Source organism: Ictidomys tridecemlineatus, chromosome 11 (assembly GCF_052094955.1).
Source record: "Ictidomys tridecemlineatus isolate mIctTri1 chromosome 11, mIctTri1.hap1, whole genome shotgun sequence".
Lineage (NCBI taxonomy): Eukaryota > Metazoa > Chordata > Mammalia > Rodentia > Sciuridae > Ictidomys > Ictidomys tridecemlineatus.
The window spans coordinates 122,800,100-122,818,825 of record NC_135487.1 but is presented as its reverse complement, the minus strand read 5'-3'; the positions used below and the strand labels follow the sequence as shown (position 1 = coordinate 122,818,825).

General features: G+C 49.2%; 1 long non-coding RNA gene across 1 annotated transcript; it reads right to left on the bottom strand.

The window, feature by feature from the left end:
• Positions 1 to 546: 546 nt before the first annotated feature.
• On the bottom strand, positions 547 to 1,660 carry LOC144368411 (uncharacterized). The gene is made up of 2 exons (XR_013428174.1): positions 1,022 to 1,660; positions 547 to 864 (listed from the first exon to the last, which is right to left on the bottom strand). It is a non-coding gene; the product is annotated as an uncharacterized LOC144368411 (long non-coding RNA).
• Between the last annotated feature and the right edge of the window lie 17,066 nt (positions 1,661 to 18,726).

Here is an 18,726-nt window from a genome sequence, read left to right as displayed (position 1 = left end):
GCTTGAGGCCAGCCTCAGTGACTTAGAGAGACTCTCAGCATCTTAGTGAGACGCCGTCTTAAAATAATAAATAAGAAGGATTACGGATGTAGATCAGCAGCAAAGCACCTTTGGAATCAATCCTCAGTACAAAAAAAAAAAAAAAAAAAAAAAGAAAGAAAGAAAGAAAGAAAGAAAAGAAATTGGCGTCTGAGGCCTGGAGTGGACGGCCTGTCCATGTGTGCAGAAAGGACAAGATGGTACCAGCTCAGGCCTCCTCCACCCGCTGCCACCCAAACCTGCCTCTGGCTGCAGGTGTCAGGGTGGTGATGCTGACGGGGTGCTGGGGAGGGTGCTGTGGCCGGGGAACAAGTCACCCAGCGAAGAGGAGCGTGTAAATGTGTTTGTGTGTGTGTGGTGCCGGTGGGACCTACTCCTCAGTATTCCGTCTCCAATATTCAGTCTCTACTACGAGGCCACTGCTACCAATGGTCAGGATGAGCGTGATCAGCAGCCAAGAAAGCCCCTGAGTGCTTACTTACCATGGGCCAGCCACAGCGCCAGGTGTTTTACATGTATTATCTAATTTAATCCCTAAAAGTAGTCATGACCCTCATCTCCCACAGCTGAAGAAAATAAAAGGAAAGACGTTTAGGAATCTGACCCACAGATGCCTAGCTAGTGTCTTAGTCGTCTGGAGCTGCTGTAACAAACATCACGGACTGAGTGACTTCAACAGCAGACACTTCTTTTTCACCGTCCTGGAGACCAGACATCTAGGATCAAGAAGCCAGCAGGCTGGGTTCTGGTGAAGGCTCCCTTCCTGGCCCGTGGATGGTGCCGTCTTGCTGTATCTTCACACGGGAGAGGAACGATCCATGTTTCCTTCATGTGTGAAATAACGGGGCACCAATCAGAAGAGTCCACTGTCACGGCCTACTCACCTCCAAAGGCCCTGACTTCAAGTGCCATCACACGGGGGGGGGGGGCATTGAAGGGGACATAAACATCCAGCCTGTGGGTTCACAGAACCAGAATTTACCTGTGGGGGTTCATTAGAGATGCTCACGAGTTTTTGTCTGTCAGCCGCTGCCTCCCCCACTCTGTCCTGTGATAGACTCTTTGGTCTCAGTTTAACTCAAGCACCGCTGTGGGACTGCAGCAGAAGTGTCCCTTACGGTCAGGAACAAGGCAGGGCTGCTTTGCTATCTCCCCAATTTCTTCAGCTGAGTTAGATATTCCCCTGAAGGAGGCAAATAGCTCTCATGTTTGTGCTGCCCGCATTGCACCTCCTCCATTCGATTGGGTAAAAGGGGGCACCTCAGCGTGATCCTGGCGCACAGACTCCGGGAGGCCAAGGTCGGCTCACGTCTGACCACACATTCTTGCGAGGTGACGCTGGAGAGTAACCTGTTCCCAGTCACCCCATCCCTGGGGGGGCTCTGCCAGGTGGCCTGGCACCTGGGGAGTCTGCCCAGCTGGCCAGCCGAGTTTGTGTCACCCTGTGCCGACCTGGGCAGTAAATCAGCAGGCCCGAGGAGTTGGCCCCAGAGAGCGATCTAGCGGTGGCAGGAATGAGTAATTTACAAAGCCCATTAAGGCGGCCCAGAGTTACTTATTTATGGGAACTTTTTGACAGATCTGCGGCTTAATCATTTATCCCCATGAACATTCAGCCAGGGTCATGGGTAAATAATTCACTTATTACACACTCTGGAGTGGTTTACGGTGCTGTGACTTATGGTCTCACGTGAGCACGCAGCCCCGGGAACTGGGATGTGAAGGCCGGGGAAAGGAGGGGTGGCCAGGGCCCTCTGTGTGCGGGAAGGCGTGGGGGCCTCCCGCGCCACCTCGGACGGAAGCCGTAGTGCAGGAGGGTCGGGTTCCTGGCCTGATCCTCAGGAAGATATCCAGGCCCCAGACAGGGACGTCGGCTGTTCCCCGTGCCTCTGCCCCCTGTGCTCCTCCTGTCTCAACCACCCTCCTCCCCACACCACCCAACCATGATGGGCACCTCTGTGAAGCTCCAGGCGTGTGACACTTCCCACGAATTCCTCTTGGACTAGACTAGACATCCTCTCAGGGCCAGGACTCTGATGTCACTGAGAGTGGCCCCTGTCATAGCCAGACCGCTCACGAGGTCAGAAAGCAGAGAGTGAGAGACTCCACTCTCCAGAACCCAAAATATAGACCCCATAGCCACAGCCCCAGTGAACCACTGTCCCAGCCACACCCACCTGCCCCCGCTCACCACTCAGTGAATCCCACCAGGATGGATTCACAGACCAGGGCCAGGTCCTCCGAATCTTCTCGCATTGTCTCACACAGGAGCTTCCGGGGGCACCACCTCTGAACCACAGGAGTTAGTTAAATAAGCTGCTGTCGTACGGATGACGATGACTGTCATCGGAGTGAGTCCCCAGGAGCCCACCAGTTGTGGTTTGGATCCGGAATGTTCTGCAAAAGTTAGAATGGGTGATGCTCAGAAGTGAGAAGATTGTCTCAAGAAGGCTCTGACCTCGTCAGTCGATGGACCGATCCATCCCTATTGATGGGCTAATCATTTGAATGGATTGCTGGGAAGGGGTCCAAACGATAGGCAGGGTGGGACATGGCTGGAGAAGTAGGTCATGGGGTGCAGCCTTGGGGACTATCGCTATTCCTGGTTCCTTCTCTCTCTCTCTCTCTCTCTCTCTCTCTCTCTCTCTCTTTAAAGAGAGATGGAGAATTTTAATATTTACTTTTCAGTTTTTGGCGGACACAACATCTTTGTTGGTATGTGGTGCTGAGGATCGAACCCGGGCCACACGCATGCCAGGCGAGCGCGCTACCACTTGAGCCACATCCCCAGCCCCTCTCTCTCTCTTTACTTCCCACAGGTGAGCAACTTTCCCCCACCATGACCTCCCATCAGGATGTTCTGTCCCACCTCAGGCCCAGAGGGGGTGCAGCCAGTTGATGATGGACTGAATCCTCCAAAACCATGAGCCCCAATCAGTCTTCTCCCCTCTAAGTTGCCTTGGTCAGACATTTTGGTCACAGCAGTGAACAGCTGACTAACGCGTCACCAGGGCTCGCCTTCTTTCACCTACGTCGGCCCCAGGCCCCAGACACAGTGGAAGCCTGTCGTCACATCTTCAAGGTTCTTTGAGATTCTGATCCTGAGGGCACAGAGGAGCTCATGTTGGGACGAAGGAGAATAGAGTTTGGGCAGGGTCCCGGGAGAGGAATCAGTGGACCCGGGCAGGGAGTCCAAGTGCAAGAGCCAAGGCAAACACTCTCTCGGAAGTTCCCTTCCAAGCCCCACTTTTCCCACCCACAACCTTCCAGGAAGACCTCACGGATTCCACGCATGTTTCCCAGAGCCCCGGCCTGAAGGGTGTTAGCTGGTTCCGGTTAAGACCAGCACCGGGAGGTCTCCCTTTGTATCCATACCAGTTGCCGCCAGATGTAGAAAGACCTGAGCAAGGTGGTTCTCCCTGGTTTTACCTCTCCAAGGGAAGAGACGGGCGATGATTGACCACCCCCCACCTTATACCTGATGCCTCTTCTATCCAGGAAGTCCCTTAGAAGGCCCTGTGTCACCCCAGCAGTCTCCATCAAGAAAGTACAGGCCACTAAGCTGCTTGTCACAGAGAGGAAAACCCTGGGTCTTCCTGAGTTGGGAGAAGAGAAAGGACAGAATCAAGTTCATCCCAAGCACAGGGCTCTCGTTCCCCCTTGAAGGCCCTGTGCCCCTTAGGGAATTTTAAAGAGGTCTCTAGTTCCTTCCCGGAGTCCTGGGAATTTACTATCATATTCATATATGTTCATGTGTCCCCCATACCAACCACACAGGGCAGGTATTCATTCTTGTGATTTTTTTTTTTTATTATGGACCAAACTGTGGCCTTCCCAAATCCATTTGTTGAAGCCCTAAATCCTAGTTTGATTGTGTGTGTAACTGCCCCTCTACATCCCTGGAGAATTTGTTCCAGAACCCCCAGTGGGTACCCAAATCCGCAGATGCTCAAGGCCTCTGTATAAAATGGTAGAGTTGGGGCTGGGGATGTGGCTCAAGCCGTAGCGCGCTCGCCTGGCATGCGTGCGGCCCGGGTTCGATCCTCAGCACCACATACAAACAAAGATGTTGTGGCCGCCGAAAACTAAAAAATAAATATTAAAAAAAATTCTCTCTCTCTCTCTTAAAAAAAGTTCTGTTACTTTGAGTGTAATATATCTAAGATACTTAATAAATGCAAACTAAAATGTAATAATAATAATAAAATAAATTGTACTGGAGAAACTTTAAAAAAAAAGGTAGAGTATGTGCATATAACCTACATATCCTCCTGTATACTTTAAACCATCTCTGTGGCTTCTACTACCTAACACCATGGAAATCATATGTAAATATATGGCATATTGTTTAGAAATAATGACCAAAAAAGTCTGCCCGTGTTCTCAACAGATGTAAACATGCGAGGTCTGACTACATGGCACGTGTCGATTTCAATCCATGATGGAACTTGGGGTGCAGAACCCTCAGATATGGAGGGCAGACTTTGTTGGAAGACAGGGGTCTTTAAGGAAGTAATTAAGTTTATGTGATATTTACAGTTTGGATCTGGAATGTTCCCCAAAGGCTCACGGTAAAGATTTGGCCCCCAGTGATTCTGCAACCTGTACACTCGGAAAAATGAGAAATCGTACCCCATCTGATTCGAATGTATGAAATGTCAAGATCATTGTTCTGTCATGTGCAACTAATAAAAACAAATCATAATAATAATAAAAAAAAAAGATTTGGCCCCCAGCCATGGCTTTGCTGGGAGATGGCGGAGACTTTAAGAGGCAGGACCGACTGGTAGATCTTCAGGTCCCTGGAGGCATGCGCCCTTGAAGAGCCACAGGTCGGCAGTCTCCTCCTCTTTTCCTTCCCAGCCACCAGGTGACAGGTCTCGCCACACACCATGACGAGCACGTGCCAAACGTCCAAAAGCCATGGGCTCGATTAATCCTGGACTCCATAACTGTGAGCAAACAAACCAACCCTACCTTCCTCTTTCTCCCCTGCCCCCCCTGACCCGGGAATTAAACCCAGGGGTGCTTAACCATGAGCCACATCCTGGCCCCTTTCATATTTTATTTAGAGACAGGGTCTCGCTAAGTTGCTTAGGGCCTTGCTGAATTGCTGAGGCTGGCTTTGAACCCACGATCCTTTTGCCTCAGCCTCCCGAGCTGCTGGTATTACAGGCATGTGTCGCTGTGTCCACCCGGCCCCCCTTTACTCTTTATAAGATTTTGTGTGTGTGTGTGTGTGGTGGGGGAGGTGGATACTGGGATTGAACCCAGGGGAACTTCATACTAAGCTATATTCCTAGCCTCTTTTTTTCTGATGAATTTTTAAAAATATATTTATTAGTTCTAATCAGATATACACGACAGTACAAAGCTCTTCCATTCATTGTACACAAATGGATAATTTTCCACTTCTTTGGTTGTGGGCAATGACGTAGTCACACCATTTGTGCAATCATACACATACCTAGGGTCATGATGTCTGTCTCATTCCACCGTCTTTCCTACCACTTTGCCCTTTCCCCTCTACCCCCTCCCCTTTGCCCCATCCAAAGTTCCTCCACTCATCCCATGTCCACACCCCCCCATATGGATTAGCATCCACTTATCAGAGAAAACATTAGGCCCCTGTTTTTTTGAGATTCCCAGTCCTTTTTGTTTTTTTTATTTTGAAATGGTCTCGCTAAATTGCCTGGACTGGCCTCAAACTTGCCATCCTCCTGACTCTGCCTCCCAATTTTCTGGTATTACAGAATTGTGCCAACACTGCACCTGGCTTCAGTATTTTTTTTTTTTACAATGACAGAAAACTGAATAGCACTATGAGATTATAAGGATGGATTCTTAATCTTACAGGACTGGTGTCCTCACAAAAGGAAGGGGTGATGTGGAAATCAGGGGAAGGTCTCTCTCTCTCTCGTTCTCTTTCTCCCTTTTTTCCTCCTCTTGCACACAGAGGTCAAGCCTATGTGAGGACACAGCAAGAAGGTGGCCACTTGAAAGCCAGACACCAGCCATGCTTGGCACCCTGATCTGATTCCCACCCTGCAGAACTGTGGGGAATAGACGTGGTTTAAGACACCCGGTTCGTGGGGCTCCGTTAGGGCAGCCCGAGCTGATTAGACAACTCCCTTTTACAGGTGAGGAAATGGAGGCACAGAGACATGAACTGCGTTGCTTCAAAGTCACCCAGATAGCAGGTGTCAAGGTTTGACATTAGTACTGGACCTCACAGGCTGTGCAAAGATCCTGTGGACTGCATCCTGGGAATGAACTCCGGAGTCTGTCCCCTGCATCCAGCAGTCTGCCTGCTGCTCCTGAGGCTGCGCGCCCCTGTCCCAGCTTTTCCAGGGGTTCCCACAGGCTGAGCCCATCCTCTGCACTCACGGCTCCGCCCCTCCGCTCAGTCTCGCGGCGGCCGGCGGCGCAGTGCTGCCACCTGCTGGCAGAGCCTCCGCCGCTCCCGCTGTTTCTAACTCCCTTAAGCCATCGACCCCTCCCTCCTAGCTCCAACCCCTTCCCCTTTCTCCTGCAATTAGGTCACTAATGGGATAGGCCCCAGACCAGAGAGGGGTGGGGAGAAAGGAAGAAAGCCGACGAAAAGAGCCACTCTTTGGGATAGAGGGGAAAACTGATTCCAAAAGGGGAAAGGGGCTTGGTCCCCATGAGCCGGGTGCCCTCCTGACCCTCGGACTCTGGGCCAGAGAGCCGCAGCTCTGCAGCAGTGGGCAGGGCGACCCTCGGTGTGGACCCGCACAGGAGCACTTAGGACCTCCCCCCGGTGTCTGGCAGAAGTGAGCAGGGTCTGGAAGGCTGTGGAGGAGGCTACCAGGAATAACACCCCTCTGCATTCCAGGGCAAGTGGACCACTCGTGGGCTGGGTGCTGTCGGGGACCCTCCCAAAGTGACCTGCCTGGTGAGCCATCCCACCTCGTGTGGCCCATCAGGAAACTGAGGCTCGGAGAGGTCTATCAACCCACAGCTATTATGCACTAGCAGATGGGTGACATAATATCTGGGGGCAAGGCTGCTGAGCCTGGAACGGACTTCAAGGGCATGGAAATGCACCGGCTGATCTTGCAGAGATAGAAACACAGATGTCAGTGCTGAACAGAGATGCCACGCTCTTCTTTCCACACAAACCCCGGGCGGTAGCGCCTCTTGGTGAGGTCCCCCAGAGTCTGGCTTATCTGGCCACGAGTCACACAGCACCGCAGAGCCATACCCAGCAGCTGGTTTCTGCCCTCCCTCCCGTGTTGCCAGGGCTAGTGGCAAAGAGAAGCAGATGGTAAATGGGAGCCGGGGAAAGGGGCCAGAAAGGAGAAGTGGGCAGGGAGAGCAAGTGGAAAGGAAGGGGAATCGCACAGAAGGAAACACAAAAACAGCATATGGAGACAAGATAAAAGGCCAGCCGCCTGTCATCCCAGCTGCTGGGGAGGCTGAGGCGGGAGGATCGCAAGTTCAAAGCCAGCCTCAGCCACTCAGCAAAACCCTGTCTCTAAATAAAAAAAATAAAAAGGGCTGAGGATGTGGCTTAGTAGGTTCAATCCCTGATACCCAAAGAAAAACAAAGAAAAAACAAAAAAACACCAAAGACGAGAGCATTTTGACTCTGCAGTTACCAAACTGTGTTTTTTTCAGGAGGTTTTTTTTACTTTTTTTTTTTTTTAATCTAAAACGTGGGTGGAATGCAACTGCACCTAGCTCATAGGACTATTTTGAAAGTGAAATGATGATGTTACAAATGTGAACTCCCTGGCCGCAGTATTCTACTCATAGTCAGCTTCCAATAAGTGTTAGTTGAGCCTGAAACCATGAAAACCAGGGGGTGGACTCACTGTCCCTTCGTTTTCCGTGACTGCCAGGCTACACCCACATTGACTTTCCTGGTAGGTGCTCATCACCCGGCCCCACAACACCCCCTGTCTCAAGGCTCTGCATCTGTTCCAGCTGTTGGTCGGAAACTGAGGTTGGTCTTGCTCCTTCAACTTTGCTCTTTGGAGTTACAGGCTTTGCCTCCGCCCTCTGAGTGCACCAGCGTTGCAGGAGTGATGTCTCCAACACGGAACGAGGCAGGTAGTAATTAGGAGACGCATGGAGTCACATCCTTCCACCAGAGGCTGGTAATTTTGTGTCCTGGGAAGCCAACACATTTGTGTGGATCTGCAGTGTAACTTAAGGGCCTAGAATCGAGAGTCAGGAGTCTGGACGACGATCCACGTTGGGTTTGGTTAACATCTGTGTTATTTTGGGCAAATCTCTTTCTTCCTTCAGTCTTAGAATTTTCACCTGTGAACCAAGGGTATGTCTAAATAGGGTGATTAGCTGTGGTGGCACCTGCCTGTAATCTCAGTGGCTCTGGAGGTTGAGGCAGGAGGATTGCAAGTTCTAGGCCTCCCTGGACAACTTAGTGAGACTTTGTTTCAACACAAAATAAAAAGGGCTGAGGATGTATATTGGTGATAGGGTGCTTCTGGGTTCCATTCCCTAGTACCAAAACAAAAACAAACAAACAAATAAACAAACAAGTCGGGCGGGGTGGTACATGCCTGTAATCCCAGCCGCTTGGGAGGCTGAGGCAGGAGGATTGTGAGTTCAAAGCCAGCCTCAGCCAAAAAAAAACAAAAACAAAAACAAAACCGAAAAAACAAAAAGCCAAAAAACCAACAACAAGGCACTAAGCAACTCAGTGAGACCTTTTCTCTAAATAAAAAACAAAATAGGGCTGGTGATGTGGCTCTAGGGTCAAGTGCCCCTGAGTTCAATTTCTGGTATCAAAAATAAAATAAAATAAAATAAAATAAAATACAAACAAGAAACCTGTCCTCCAAGTTCACAGGTGTACCTAGGGCACACACCCTGGCTGTTGAGTTGGCTGGGGCACCAGGGACTCCAATGGGTCTTTTCCCTGTGGAGCCCCAGGAAGCCTGGCAGCGATGACCTTTTCCTTCCTCCTCCCCAGGGCGGAACGTTCCGGTGCTCAGGCCTGAGCAGAATGTGGCTGTTGCCGAGTCCCGTAAGTGACGTTCCCAGCCTGCCTCATAGGCACCCATTGCCGTGGCCGCACAGGTTCTCCCATCCCTGAACACCTGAGCCTGCAGGGTCTCTGTAGAGTGGGCCTTGCCTTCTTCCCATGATCACAGCTACCATCGTTGAGGGCTGACTGGATCTGAGACTGCGTTGAGCTCTCTGCCTGGGCTTTGTCTTGGTCATCCTGGGAGACAGTTCAGAGATGACCAGCCCACCTGCCCAGCATCACCCAGGGACAGAGCCGAGTTTCCAACCCAGGCCCGTCTGATTCCATGGCCTGCCCTTTATCGAAGCAGCCCGACTTCAGAGTGATTCTTCTAGACTTGGTGCAATACCTGGCACGTGGTAGGTACTCAGCAAACATGTGAGATTGCTGACTTCCTCCACCAGTTCTTCATTTCCTGGTTTTTGAAGAACCCAACTTTTTTTGGTGGGGGTTGAGGGTGGTACTGGGAATTGAACTCAGGGGCACTCGACCACTGAACCACATCCCCAGAACTATATTTTGTATTTTATTTAGAGACAGGGTCTCACTGAGTTGCTTAGCATCTCACCATTACTGAGGCTGGCTTTGAACTCATTATCCTCCTGTCTTCGCCTCCCAAGCTGCTGGGATTACAGGCATGTACCTCCGCGCCCAGCTGAAGAACCAAACTTTTTGTATGAAATAACTGTGTCCCCAACACCTTTCCGAGTCATGCCTGGCACACAGCAATACATATTTGTGGGATGATGTCTACATAGAAAAAGTTCTCGTTCCCCGGGCTTTTACCTAGATGTTTGCACAGATAACGAGAACGGGTCTATCTGCACGATATATTAGTCTATCATTCTTAGAGAACACTTGACTGAATTTTCTATTTTTGTAAGTGAGAAACCAAGACTAAGAGAGATAAAGTGATATGTCCAAAGCTCATATAGCTAAATTTGAAAACTCCTTTACTCTATGCTACCCACGTAGCCCTGAGAGCCAGGTCAAATATCCCTCTGCTGAATGGGGACAGGAGGGGGGCAATGGGACCCGACATTCAGGTCAGAAGGCAGTGATGGATTTTTAGTTTACTCTTGAAGATTTTGCTTCGTACTAATCTGGGATTAATTAAAACAATGAATTTAATAAAATGAGTAAATCTAGCTTTCTGGAATAAAATGTCAGGTTGAATCTTGGTTTAACCAGTAGCTCGCTAGATGGTCTTCTGGTTTTGCCCGAGTCCCAGATTCTGACCAAAATTAGAAATAAGGAAGGGCTTCCCTTGTCTGATTACTTTGAGGAGGAAATTAGAGGCTCCGTATAAAGAGTTTCGGTACAAACCATCCCACAGTGGGTCGCCTGTCGCTGTTGTAATGGTTCCTGTCCTTATTCGACTGTGCTGATGCAGAACATTCCACTTTGTAACCTGCCCACATTTTCTTTCTCCTTGCTCTGGAAGGTCACCGAGGTCTGAGGTTTGGTTCTCCACGGCTGCTCTGCCTCTCTCCCACACACAGGGCTGCCTGTTTTTGTCCTCCCCCCCCCAGACCCTCCCACTGGGCCCAAATAAGCAGCTTGTTGGGGTGAGGATGCTAGCCTGCCGGAATGCCGGAATGCCGTGACATTCTGCTCTCGAAACTGGTGACCCTTCCTTCATCCTGGGCGGAGGCTGGCCTGTCAGTCAGCTGGTCATTCGCAGAGCCTGGAGGCCGCTTGCCAGAGAAAGGACAGGGGCCAGCGCCCCCCCTGCTTTCCTGCTGCTCCGGAGGAGTCAGTGGAAGGTGATGGTTAAATACTGAGGGATTTGGCGAGATGGCTGTTAAACGGTTAAATGTCCAGTACTTTGTGAGCTAGTTCTTAGATTGTTAGTCGCTGGAAACCAGTCTTGATGACCTGGGTGCAGGGGTGTTGACCTGAAATCCCAGCCACTCCAGGAGACGAAGATGGGAGGACCGCGAATTTGAGGCCAGATGGAGCAACTTTTCGAGACCTTCTTTCAAATTTTAATGATGGGGCTGGGGATGTGGCTCAAGCAGTAGTGCGCTCGCCTGGCATGCGTGCGGCCCGGGTTCGATCCTCAGCACCACATACCAACAAAGATGTTGTGTCTGCCGAAAACTAAAAAAAAAAATAAATATTAAAATTCTCTAAAAAAATTAAAAAAAAATTTAATGATGATAATAAAGGTACTGGGGGGGCTGGGGCTGGGGCTCAGTGGCCGAGCACCCTTGGGTTCAATCACCAGTACTGAAGGAAAAGGAAGGAGGGAGGGAGGGAAGGAGGGAAGGGAGGGAGGGAGGGAGGGAGGGAGGGAGGGAAGGACCAATTGTGGTGGAATACTATTACCATGGAAATCTGCAAACACTGAGAATGAAGACCTTGGTTCACCCCGCAACCAGGGGTTTATTAGCACATAGCTGAACAAATCCTTCTGTTTCTAAAACCGACTGCCCTAGCTGAGGGAAGACTGCAGGACTCCAGCTTGGCATGTGGTCAACCCTCACATTTTTTAGAAAATTAGTTCCTTTTTGTGGTTGTCTGGTACTGAAGATTGAACCCAGGGGTACTTTAGCAACCCAGGTCTTTGTATTCTGTTTTTTAAAAATTTTGATATAGAGTCCCCCTACGTTGCCCAGGCTGACCCCAAACTTGCAATCCTTTTGCCTCAGCCTTCTGCGTCCCTGGGCCCAGATGTGTGCCGTGGCACCTGACTGGAGAATGAATTCTTTAAATCCTGACAGTAATAGAGACTTGCGAAGCATTGAGATCATGGAGAAGGACAAAAGATGAAAACCAAGAGTGTCTTTCCACTGATCCCTTCCAGGGGCAGACATCCACTCTTCTTTTGTGTCTCTCTAGTACTCTTTTGTAGATACAGAAAAATAGCTATTTTACACACACACACACACACACACACGCACACACACACGCACGCTGGCTTATTGAATGGGCTGAACTTGAAACAAGAAACGGCTTCATTTTTCTTTTATTTCTGCACTCTCTTCATCCTGTTCTGTAGAATCCCCCGACTTGCCCCTGAAGACTGGCTTAAGCAGACACAATAGCTTTCTGGTCACTTCCAGACACTGGAAAAAATAGTTCAGTCCAGTTCAATTGAAAACTTAGAATCTCACATCCAGTTCAAAGCTCTTCTCATCCCCCAGTCTTAGGCCTGACCTGTGGCTCAGAAACCTGCTGCGGGAAACAGATCACTCATTCCCCTTCCGGCTCCCTCCCCGGGGGCAGAGGAAGATGGATCAAGTTCTTTTCATCTAGTGGCTTCTCTTTGTGGTTCTCTCTTGGCTCGGGGGGTTGGCCTGCACACCCTCTGGTCTGGCAGTGAGTTATTAGGAGGTCTGTCGCAGAGCATTCCTTCCTGCTATCTCTTGCAGGGTGACCTCTTGTGAGCCTCACTCCAGTCCTGTGTGTACAGGTGCAATCTACAGCCTCTTACGGGTGGGGTCCCTTCCCCCAGCAGGCAGAAGAGCCCTAGAATGGTCACCTCCCACGGCACCCCCTGGACGTCCTTGCCCTACCCAATGGGAGATGTGCAGCCTCCCCAGCTGCTGAGCACCATCTTCTTGCGCTTCCCCATATCCGGCTCCAGCCACCTGCAAACGACGGCAGTTATTAGCTTAGAACTCTCTGTGTTGTGTTGGGGTGCATGGAGTAAGCTGCGAGTCTCTGCATTCAGCAACGGGGCAGTTAGAATAAGGACCAGCCTCCCCCTCCTACAGGTGCTTCCAACTTTCTCGTGGATTATCTCTTTGGGGATTTTCCTCTGTGGCCTTGGGTTAAGGGGGAAATCCACCATTATTCTTGCTTCCCTGGGAGGAAAAGAAAAGCATCCCAGGACTCTACTCATACGAGTCACTAAGCTTCCCTTTAAATTCGTAGTCTCCTCTATAGAGTTGTGATTGGGACTGGGGAGGCCGGTAGGATAGGTTTTCCCCTCTTTTCAAAAATTCAGTAAGTGGTGTTTGGCACTTCCCTTAAGAACGGAGGGATTGCAGGGCACAGGGGCGTGTACTTGTAATCCTAGCTTGCTTAGCATGCATGAGGGTTCAATCCCCAGCACTGCCTAGAAACAAAGTCAAACAAAGAAAAAGCCCAAGCCACTCTTAGCTGGGCACAGCGGCGTAGGTGTGCAATCCAGTGACCTGGGAGGCTGATCACAAGGTCGAGGCTAGCCTGGGCAATTTAGCAAGACCCATCTCAACATAACAAGCCCTGGGGGTGTAGCTCAGTTGTAGATACCCCTGGGTTCAATCCCCAGTCCTGAAAAAAAGGCAGGGATATTGACCACCTACTGTGTTCACCTTTAGGGCGTTGGCTGAAGTTTAAAGGCAGTCAGTACATATAATTTTATTAAGCAGATGGGATCGTTCCACACATATGGCTGTACCATTTGCTTTTCTTGCTAAGCAAAAAGTCTATATCTTGTGCATATTGCTTTGTCATTACATGGAGGTCTATCTCTGCCTCTTTTTTTAAAAAATATATCTTATCTGTCCTCATGCATGTCTCCTGTTTGCTCTCTTGTGTGAGTGACCATGTCCTAACCCAGAGCTTTTAGAACTGCCTACAACAGCAAAAAATGATTCTTCTTTAACTTTTTGTTTTTAAGAGTTGGGGATGGACCCAGGGCCTCCAGCCTGTCGGGCAAGCGCTCTACCTGAAGCTACGGCCCCAACCCCCTCTTAAAGGTTCGTAGTTTCTTATTGTTATCAGATGCCTTAAGAAAGGGTGGGGGGACTTGAATAGGTCTATGTCCCTTAGCTGGGACCCCAAGCAGCACAAATCTTTAGAAGCAGTTTATGGTTCTATTAAATATATCACTAAGCATATATATATATATATATATATATATATATATATAGTCATATACTTAACAAGTCCCCATCAGTGGACATGGAGCTGTCGCCAGTTCTCAGTTACGGACAACGTTACCCTGAACATTCTTCCGTCTTATTTCTTGCTTGGTTATATTCATTAGTTTTAAGTAAGCAAAACATCAGAAAATTAGAACTTTTCCCCAGGACAGTTTTCCAGACCCCTGTATTTCAGCCTGGGATATGTGAGTTCCTGGAAGGGATTCTCAGGTGCTGGTGTCACTGCCAACCTTCCTTTTCAACAGAATCTCCTCTAGGGTAGCACCCGGTGGCCTCCCGACCCATGCCAGGGCCCCTTGATCTGAGGCCTGAGCAAGACGCATGGAACTGAGCACCCAAGGCCTGACATTTAGCAGGTGCTCAAAACATGGTTTGTGTAGCCCAAGGCATGCTAACCAACCCTACGGATGTCGCCGGCCGGGTGCAGTTGTGCACATAGCTCGGCCGGCTGGCTGCGCTCTAACCTGTCACCTGGGCTGGCTTCCCCAGCTTCCTGCTCCCTGAGCTCCTCTTCACAGCTCACCACACCTGGAGAGCTCACGTCACCCTACCCAGGGCCCAGTGGCCCAGACTGCAAGTCCTTAGGGCGCGACGGAGAAGAGAGCCACGCAGAACATGAGCAGATCAGGACTTTTTGAGCTAACCTGAGGGCCAAGTTACATTTAAAGAAGAAGAATCATCTTGTGGAAAAAACTGCCATCGAAAATGTTTCAAATGTTTAACTAGGAGGCACCGTCCTCCCTGTGCAGTTTGGAGCTCCTCTTACCTTCCGCCTCTCCTTGGCTGGGAGGAGAGTGGGGAATCAACCCTGGACTCTCCTGAACCGTCTCTCTTTTTCACCAACTCTCCTTCCCCCCAGTTCACTGGGCTCTCCTGCCCTTCTGGTGTCTCCCTCCTGTGGGGGCTCCTCCTTGCTGATCTCTCTCTCTCTCTCACACACACACACACACACACACACACACACATATATAGTCTGCCTTCTCTGCTCACAAACAGCATTGCAACTTTTTCTTCTCCTCCTCCTCCTCCTTCTGCTCCTCCTCTTCCCCTTCCCCCTCCTCCTTCTCTCTTGGTATTAGAGATTGAACCTGGATGCTCTGCCTCTGATCTACTCCCCAGCCCTTTATATATATATATATATATATATATATATATATATATATATATATATATATATAAAATTTTAAGACAGGGCTTCCCTAAGTTGCTGAGGCTGGCCTCAAACTTGTGATCCTCCTGCCTCAGCCTCCTGAGTCACTGGGGTTGCAGGTGTGCACCACTGAGCCTGGTTCATTGCGACTTTTTTCACCACCGTCAGCACACTTGGGCATTCCAGGGAATACAACTTCTCATTGCTTTACAGAATAGAGTCTGATCAGTAAAGCAACGTTCCCCGGGCTGTGGCGCATCCTCATCTCACATCCTTCTCAGCCCACTCGGAAGACACTCTCATCAGACACCTCCTCCAAATCCTGCTGTAAAAGAATCAGAAAAACTCTCAAGTAATGATTTTTGAGCATCCTGAAGTCTGGCATTGGTCATTTATTTGGGTTCTTAGGAAGGTTCCTTAGTGTCTCCTTTAAAGTATTCAGGTCTCTCTTTTTTTTTTTAGGTATTGGGGACTGAACCCATGGGTGCTCTCCCACCGAGCCACTTCACCGTCCTTTTTGTGTTTTGTTTTGAGACAAGGTCTCACTAAGTTGCCCAGGTTGACCCTGAACTTGCAGTTCCCCTGGTCTCGTCCTCCTGAATCTGGGATTACAGCCGTGTGCAGCCTTCCCCAGCCACCAAGTCTCTGGTCTTAAATCTCATGCCAATCCCCTGAATTCCACCTTTGCCCAGGGAACTCGACTCACACTTCAAGACTCGGCTCAGGTGTCCTCTCCCCCAGGAAGTTCATCGTGAGCACCCAGGTGGGGAAATGACCTGTGAATCTGTGAGGACGCAGGCACAGAGGAAAGTAACACCCAGCAAAACAGGCACCGAGTGTGGCTCGGTGGGAGGCTGCTTACCTGGCAGGCAAGAGGCCCCGGGCTCCATCCCCAGCACCACAAGGAGAGAGAGAGAGAGAGAGAGAGAGAGAGAGAGAGAGAGAGAGAGAGAGAGAGAGAGAATAAATGCTAATTATAGAAATTCAGAAAATACTGAAAAGCAGGGGGGAGGTGAAACAGAGCTTTCTTGGCCCCCATTGAAAAGCATCAAAATAATATTTTAATGTATTTCCTACCAGTCCACTTACTGCACAGATTTCAATTTAATTGTGATCAGGTAACAAACAGAAAGTAGTACGTGATCTCTCTCTCTCTCTCTCTCTCTCTCTCTCTCTCTCTCTCACACACACACACACACACACACACACACCCCAACTAGTCAAGCTCATGAAATACACATAGATAGAGAGCAAAACACAAAGAGAGCCAAAGTAGCATCCTGAAATTCCAAACCAAGAAAAAAAATTCTAGTTTACATTTTATTCTATTTTCATAAAACCTCAAAAAAAAGTCATGGTTGCATAATCTTATACCATGTGTCCTGAATTTTAATCATAGCTAACAAAGGAGCATTCATAGAATCTTGTTGGTAGATTCTACATAAAGGTTTTGGGGGGTGACGTGTATTTTCCACCTGGTGGTTTATGAGCTTGTTTAATAATAATAAAAAAAAATGACTCAGGCGCTCCTGATTGGGTTTCAAGATGTGGAAACTCATTAATATTATTCTTTGGCAATGAAAACGGTCATTATGCTCTTTTTGTGTATTTGTGCTTTTGAGAGATGGAAAAAGGAGCAGGGGAAAAAATAAAGGTTTTTAGATTAATTATTATCTCAGTTCCGTGTCCCAGCCATACAGATTGTTTGGCTCTGCCCATCAAAGTTGGAATAGAACAGACTCGGTGTTTCGTGTAGTCTTTTATCAATTTGGCAAGAGATTATCTGCAAACTACATTTTCTATTTCCTCAGGGCATTTGGGGAGGGAGATGGGTTTGTTGGGGCGGAAAGCAAAAGCAAAATAGAATCTGTAGGAGAGCAGACAGTCTTGGCCAATCCAAGGGGTCTGACTCTCACCTCAGGCTGGTGCAGTACCTGGGGGCACGTGTTCAATCGCTTCCCCTGGTTTTGAGTCTAATCTAAGTAAGGGAGCATCAATCAGTTTTCCATAGGACTGCATCTCCATTCTCTAATTTTCAATTTTGCTTTCTTTCTTTATGGGCTGGAGAACACCTTCAAGGGACCTGTTTCAAGGCGAGCCCACGCATGATGCAGATGCATGTTCTGAACCCCTTCGCTCTGGATATTTGTTTTTATCATTTGGTCCCATGTGAACAGAACAGCGAGGCTGAGCACACAGTCTCGGGAGATCACTGTTTTCCCTTAACGCTGTCTAGATGTTTCCATTGAAAATTAAGGACAGAGAAATCTGAAGTCAGCCTTCGAGAGAGCTCTTTTGGTGAAGCGACTGATGATTTGGGTGTGGGGAGGGCACCCTTCTCGTTTCCCAAGTGGCACCTGCGTGCAGAAGTCACGTGCAGGTACCTGGTAGAGAGGTGGGATTTCTGAACTGGGTGTGGGGAATGTGATGGGGTGGGGCGGGAAAATGACCCTTCTATTTATTTTTAGATGTCACCTGCTTTGTTTTTCTCAACTTAACCAACATGTCTTCCTGCTCTGTCCCTCCAGTCCCCACCCTCCAGTTCAGTTGATAAAACTTACATGGAAACTCTTTTTGCTTTCTGACAATAGATTGATTACTTTTTGTATCGATCTACCACTGAACTCCACCTCCTATCTTTTTAATTATTTATTTTGAGATGAAGTCTAAGTTTCCCGGGCTGGCCTCTCATTGGCAGTCGCTGAGATTACGGGGGTGCACCACCATACCCAGCGTGGGTGATCATTTTTAGTGTCATTATTAGATATCATTCTCCCCTCCCCACCCCAAAGCTTTATAGGTGTTTAGTGAGAAGCTGTAAGAGATCAGGCTAGGAACCGCTGGTTGGATATTATTTTATCCCATAAGTCCAGCTATGAAATTCAGAAGCTTTAATCCATCTGCCATAAAATTATCATTCGTTTCCAGGGAAGATTACTCAGGCCTATAATGAGAAATGGCTTATGAACCACGCAGGGTGGGGACAAGCCTGGAGCACGGGATGCTAGGTCCAGAGCCGCCTCTTTTTCCGTGACCTTGTCTCACCTGAGGGTCTGTTGGGAAGGATCACCAGTGGCAGGCTGCTCTTTTTCTCTCTGTCATCCTCCTCCAGTGGAGGACATACCTGTGGGACTGGTGGGTTCAGCACAGAGACCTTGCCAGGAACGGTGTGGATACAACAGCATTTTAGCCAGAATGGAAGAGGGCTTGTGTGCATTTGTAAGCTTGTGGGTACAAGAAACGAAGTGTTTGCTCAAAAAAGTAAGTCCCACCTTTGGCTGGGCTCTGGGCTGCTACAGGGGCTCATCCAAACAGACCCACCACATCACCTGAAGTCCAGCATCATCCCCCCTGGAGACAGTGTGTGCTCAAGGTTGACCTTTCAGCTCTGCCCAATGCAGCGGCTGGGGCCTCCTTTGAGTGGATCCACTTATTTTCATCCAGCGATGGGCACAGGTACTTAGCCAACAGCCTCCAGCAGCAGCACTGTCAGGATCTGCGGCAACACTTAAACCCAAACTAAACCTTCCCTAGGCAGCCTCGACCACTGAGCACAGCGAGGCAGCAGGGGTACCTTCAGCATGGCTATTCCTTCGTAAGGGGGCCCCTGTGTGAGCAATCTGTACTGGAGCTTCCCATTGGGC